The sequence below is a fragment of the Lathyrus oleraceus genome, chromosome 6 (assembly GCF_024323335.1).
Source record: "Lathyrus oleraceus cultivar Zhongwan6 chromosome 6, CAAS_Psat_ZW6_1.0, whole genome shotgun sequence".
NCBI lineage: Eukaryota > Viridiplantae > Streptophyta > Magnoliopsida > Fabales > Fabaceae > Lathyrus > Lathyrus oleraceus.
This window is the reverse complement of record NC_066584.1, coordinates 27,762,145-27,768,598: the sequence shown is the minus strand read 5'-3', so window position 1 is coordinate 27,768,598 and position 6,454 is coordinate 27,762,145.

Here is a 6,454-nt window from a genome sequence, read left to right as displayed (position 1 = left end):
AAAACTAGCTAAAAGAAGCTTAGGTAAATCTAACGTGAGCCAAGTAAAAGCATCTATGTGTGATTTCTGTGGAGGAGAACATGCAAACGGAAGGTGCTCTTTGGAAGGGTCAAGTGAAGATGTCCAATTTTCTAATTTTTAGAAGAACAACCTGTATTCCAACACCTACAATCCGAATTGGAAAAGATCACCCAAATTTCCATTGGAGCAATAATCAAAATTCAAGTGCTAATCAAGGTGTGCAACAAGGCCAACAAGCTCCATTTAAAAGGAAACCTTCATAGTTGGAAGAGACCTTGCAAAATTTCATTAACTTCACCCAAAGTAGCTTTGATCAAGTGAATAAGAACCACGAAATAATGAGTATAAACCGTGATACATTGATAAAAATATGGAGATGTAGATTGGTTAATTATCCAGATAAATAACTGCTTTGCCGAGCTCGAGTGGAGGATTTACAAGTAACACTATAGATAATTCTAAGAATGATTCATGCAAGGCTGTGGAAACAAGTTTTTAGGTGATTACCGTAAAGGGTGAAGATGAAAGAGTTAAAAGAGGATGTGATTGAGAAAGAAGAAGATGTGATTGAAAAAGAGGAGGGTGACAATCAATGTGATCAAGAGGAAAGAAGATTCACCATTGATCAACTAATAGATAAAAACTCCCATTGGAGGAGAAAAAAGAAGCAGGTCTTGAGTGATCCAAATCCAAAATTACTAGATTAAATAATTCCACCGTACCACATCATCAAGAAGAAACTGGTACACGAGGATGAGGCAGGAATGTTTTCAAAATTTAAAGAAATATTGACAACACTTCAAGTAAGTATCTCGTTCCGGGAGGTTTTAGAATTAATTCCCAAGTTTGCTAAGTTTATGCAGGCATTGCTAAAGGGTACAAAGTAGAAGTTGACAAAAGAACATGTGAACATGACAGAGAAAGAGGATATGGCAGTACCTCAGGCATTTCCACCAAAGATGAAGGATCCAAGAAAGTTTACCATCGCTTGTAGCATTGGTGGGGAAAAAATACCACATGCTTTATGTGATTTAGGGTCGAGCATTAATGTAATGCCGCTGAAAAAGTTTAAGGAATTAAAGATAGGAGAGATCATACCGAGCAATATGACTCTCACTTTAGCTGATTCATCTGTTACACATTTTCTTGGTATTGTACAAGACATGTTAGTTCATGTCGATGGTTTCACCTTCCCTGCATATTTTATGGTGATTGACGTGAAAGAAGATTCATGAGGGTCAGTTATTCTCGAACACCCATTCTTAGGAACCGGGAAGGCAAAAATAGATGAGGAGACAAGTGAACTTGTTTTGAAGTTCAACAAGGAAAATGTGGTGTTTAATACATATGAATGGACACCATATATGGAGTATCTAGAGACATGCTACCAATTGGAAGAAAATGGAGTAACATTGACAAAGTGATGACAACAAGAGCTTTGACCGGCGTGAGGGTATCCCTTGCGCATGACATGTTTTAAGCATGAGACGTCAAGCTAATGAAGGAAAAGAAGCGATGGATGGGAGGCAACCCATCAGTGATAATCAATTTTGTTTTGTTTTGCGGAATTTACATTTTACTATTCGAGTCCTTCCAGGAGATGAATTAGCTACTCTAGCATGCCCTTTCCATGACTATTTATGTTGTCTTTAATGAACAAGTTTGTAGTTGTGTATTTTTTCAGATTTGCAAGTTTAGCACTTTAGCATTGAAAAAAGATCCAAAACAAACTAGATCATCATAATAGCAACTTGTAACTTGAAGGTAAAGGATGAGAAAAGAATCAAAGTACTTGTACTCAACCTACAGATACCCCAACTAGTAAGGTTTGATCCAAATAAACTTCATTGTTCACTTTTCTTTCTTTTTGAGTGTATCCGTGCATTATTATTTTATCTGGTTTAATCTATTTTTTATTAAGTTCATCTGGTTTGAGTGACACACACTGAGGCAAGTTTTTGACTTATCACTTTGAGCCTTTTTAAACCACCATGTAGTAATAGATTTATCCATGACTAACCACTTTGAGCTTACCCTTTCTTTTGGTGGCGTGACCTAAAATTCTTAGTCATATGACTTGAAAGATCTTTTCTTTCCACCCTCTCTTTGGAGTTAGGTAGAAGTATAATTTCTAAAGTGTGTGAAAAGCTTAAGTTTGGGTTTTCTCTTGGAAGTGAGCAAAGTTTTAAGTTTGGGGTTGGTGTACTAGATAAAATTAGCAAAACCTTCAAAAATTATGAGGAAATAAGAAGTGGAAAAAGACACTTCTTCAAAAAAAAGAGAAAAGAAAAAGAATGTAAGTATAAGAAGGACCAAGGATCTCTAGTACCGTAAAAAGGGAATAAAGAGTTGTGATGATACAAGGAGAACTAGGCACCTAACTCCAAAGGTTTAAACCTACTTTTCTAAAAATATCTTATCCAAACATAAGCCAAGTTACAACTTGAAAAGATCTCAAATGTGTGTGTTGTGATTTCTATGATGAACGATATTAGAACATGATCAAGCTAAGCATAATGGATTTCACATGCTGATTGAGAGATAATCATATCCATTAAGTGAGTCAAAGTAAGTTGAGAGACAATTTGAGTACTAGTCAATATTTGAGGACGTTTTCCGAATTTGTCAGATAGAAGTTGGAAGCTAGAACGATGGTTAGGTAAAAGAAAAACTTAATTTGGTAATGTTTGATTGTTATTGTGCGACTTGTCTTCTGTTGAAATGTGCAGTTGCAGGTGAGTTACTTGAGGACAAGCAACAATTCAAGTTTGAGATTGCGATGACAGTACATCATTGTATGAATTTAGTCGAAGAATCGGATCAAAACAAGTGAAAGATGAGCTAAAATGAAGAAGAAAGACCAAAGAATGAGGAAAAAATAACTAAGTGTGAAGAAATTGGACTAGTGAGAATTTGGATGAAAAGGGGAGTAAAAGAGTGCAACTTCGAGAAAAATCATGCGCATCATCGCGTGCACGATAGTGACATAAAGGTTGCATCGCATGCACAATGACTCCTTTTTTTTGTGCTTATTCTAATGCGTCTGGTCCATTATGAGCTCATTTTAAGGGGAAATTTTTCACTTTGATGAGGGTTATGAATTTTTGAGAGCAAAGCACGTTTTTTTGTAGTATCAATGGTAATTTTGAGGGCATTGGAAGCCATTAGAGGCCATTACTTCAAAGGAATTCACATGCTATTTAAATTTATAGTTTTTGGTATTATAATCTGAATTATGAGTAACTAAGTTTTTCTAGGTTAAGTTGTGTTATGATGAACTTATTGTAATATTATTGGGTAATATATTGATTTGACTTTGTATGAAACTTTTGATATATAATCTCATTCAATTATTTATTTTTATTAATGCATTTTATGTGATATAGTCTTTTAAATTGGTTGTGGGCACATATGGAATACTGACCATCAGTTTATCTGTTAGACCTAGGGAAATTGTTGTACTTACGCTGGTTGAATAGGAATATGAGACCCCGAGTAGTGGCATAGGGAATTAATATTTTGTGCATCGCCTAATCCTGCTTACGCTGGTGGACTAGGGATAGGAAGCTCTGAGTAGTTATTAGTGAGTTATTTCGCGAGGAATTGTTTATAGTGATAAGATCATTCATATAGGGCATCAAAAATCAACAATAGAGAAATAGAGGATTCTAAACACAACTTGTCTGCTTTCGTAATTCTATTTAAACACTTATTTACTTTTCACATTGCAAACTTGACCCCCCCCCCCTTTTTACTATTTTCTATATATTGCACACCTTTTGTCTTGTTAAAAAGCAGTCCATGTGGATTCGATCTTTTTATTACTGCGACACTATCAGTACACTTGCTAAGAAGTCATCAAAAAACATGTAAGGTTTCTTAATTAGTTAGGAAATCTTTCAAGGTTGTGTATTGTTTTTCTTATTCTTGTTCTTATTATTGTTTACCAACCTTGATCAAATATTTTTTATGCTTTTGCGATCCAACTCACATAATGTCATTGTTGTCCTTTCCTTGTCTCACAACATTGAGAAACCTATTCCTAATCATACTTAGAAATATTGCAAACCAAAAAGAAAATTATGGATGGTAAAAATCTTAAAGATATATAAGTTACTGTATACCATTTTCTTTCTGGGTATACAATAGAAGTAATATATTACCTCGATTGGTCTGAAAACCAAGGGGAAATTTCACTAAACAAATATTTTTCGTCCATAAACAAATCTTTGTCGTACAATTATTGAGTATCAACGCTCGAGATACTGTCACATTAATTCACAAGAAACACTAGTGATCCACGTGAAACCATCACAACAATCATTCAGAATGCGAACACCACACTATATATTTGAATCACAAACATTTTGTATCACAAACATTGATAATGGAAATATTAGGATTGGAAAAAGTGAAGCAGTCTTTGTGATGGGTTGCAAGAGCAGAAAATAGTATTGGTTGAGAGTTTGTGTTCTTTAAATAATCCCTTGTCTTTATACATGATAAATTATATTCATAATATAACCTTTGTTAATTTTATACCAGGAATAAATGAATGGGAAGCCATCTAGAACATATTACAATACACACATATGCAACAAATTCCAGCTTTTGTTCTTCATCAAGATTCACAAGGATGACGATGAAGATGTTTCAGGATTCTTCTTCAAAATTGTACTTGTAGATTTAAACAAAAATAATATAAAATTATGAAAACTTGTATTTCAATAAAAAATTCATATATACGAATATTTGTAACCAACATTTCATATTAATTATTCATTGCTAAAGACCATGGCTCTTATTCTCGTCACACTACGCCACAACTATGTCAAACTCCTCAAGGAGAAGAAGGGTTGTCAAAGCTAGATTATCCTTCCTTAAATGAGTGTGAGAAGGAATTCCACCAAGTCCGGGTCAATCGAATCTATAAAAATATTAGTAAAATAATTTTAAAAAAAGTCTTGCTCAATCTCAGGCACCCCTTCTATCCAACTCTTGCCCACCTTAAGGATTACAATAACATTTCTCATACTCCTACTTTTAATATAAGCATATTTCTCATACTCCTACTTTTAATATAAGCATTAAATAAGTAAGTGATGTCATCACCTTCCTTAAGCCAATTAGCTTTTGATCTTTGGAACATTTGAGAATCCTTGATCCCTAGCAATAACTAAAGATCTACAATTTCCTTACACCTAGTCTTAAGCTCCTCCTAAAATAAGTCATTTGATTGGCCAGAGAGTCCAAGTTATCTAACACAACTCTGAATGACTCAATTTGGTAATCAAGATTACCAAATAGTTGTTTATTCCAAACTTTAAGGCTAGCTTTGAGAGATTGAAGTTTTCTCAAAAAGACTTCCAACCCTGAATCAAAGAAGTACAACATGAGTTAATAACCAACTCTAACAAATTATTGTGGGATAACCAATTATTATTGAACCAAAAAGACTTAGGAGCCCACTGAGATGCAATCCCCTAATGATCCCACCACCCATCTGTAATAAGAATTTGATCAAGCTTGCTAAATGACCCTCAATTACGTTGAAACCAAGTAAAGTTCCTTCCTAAACGTGGAAGATCTATCAAATTAAATTGGGAGATGAAGTTAGAGAAGGCTAGACACTCCAAATTACTAAAATAATTAGAAGAACCACCTCCCCCTTATTCTCTCATTTGTAGAGCAAACAGAATTAAAGTCTCCTAAAACATACCAAATCTCTCCTCCAAGATTTTCCTTACGCAAACACTCATGCCACATACTTATTTTATCTAGCAACGCAATCTTAGAGTCAATGTTAACCATAACAAAAACCATATTAGAATATCCTCATTTCAAACAGACACCAAGAAAGCCAGTTCCGAGAATGAAAAAAGAGATATTCCTTTCAAACTTCATCATATCGAGAGAAGACCACCACTATTGCTCACAGAGGAACTAGAACTTCAATTACACAAGCAATTCCCCCAAAGGGATTGAATAAGAGAGACAACGACCTCTTAAAGTTTGGTCGCTTGAATCTCCATAAAATCCAAAGAATTAGCCAGTATAAGATCCATCACCTTCCCTTTTTTATTCTATCACCTAAACCCCTAAAATTAAAAGAACATATTAACATCAAACCCCTGAACAGCCGGGTGAACCTCTTCTTCCTATCTCTTCTTTCCAAAGCCATCAATTTCCCCACTTCAACCTCATCACTCAACAAATAAGAACATCACAATTGCTTTGTTAATCTATTTTTTTATGTTATCAAAATCTCTAAACTATTAGATAACCATATATTAGCGCCAACAGAGTCGACATATGTGAATAAGAATGAGTATAAGATCCTTCTAAATAAACAGATAAAGAAAATTCATATAAACTTGTGTCTCCCTCCCGTATAGGCGTGTGAAAGATATCCTGTAAATAAAAACCAATAGTA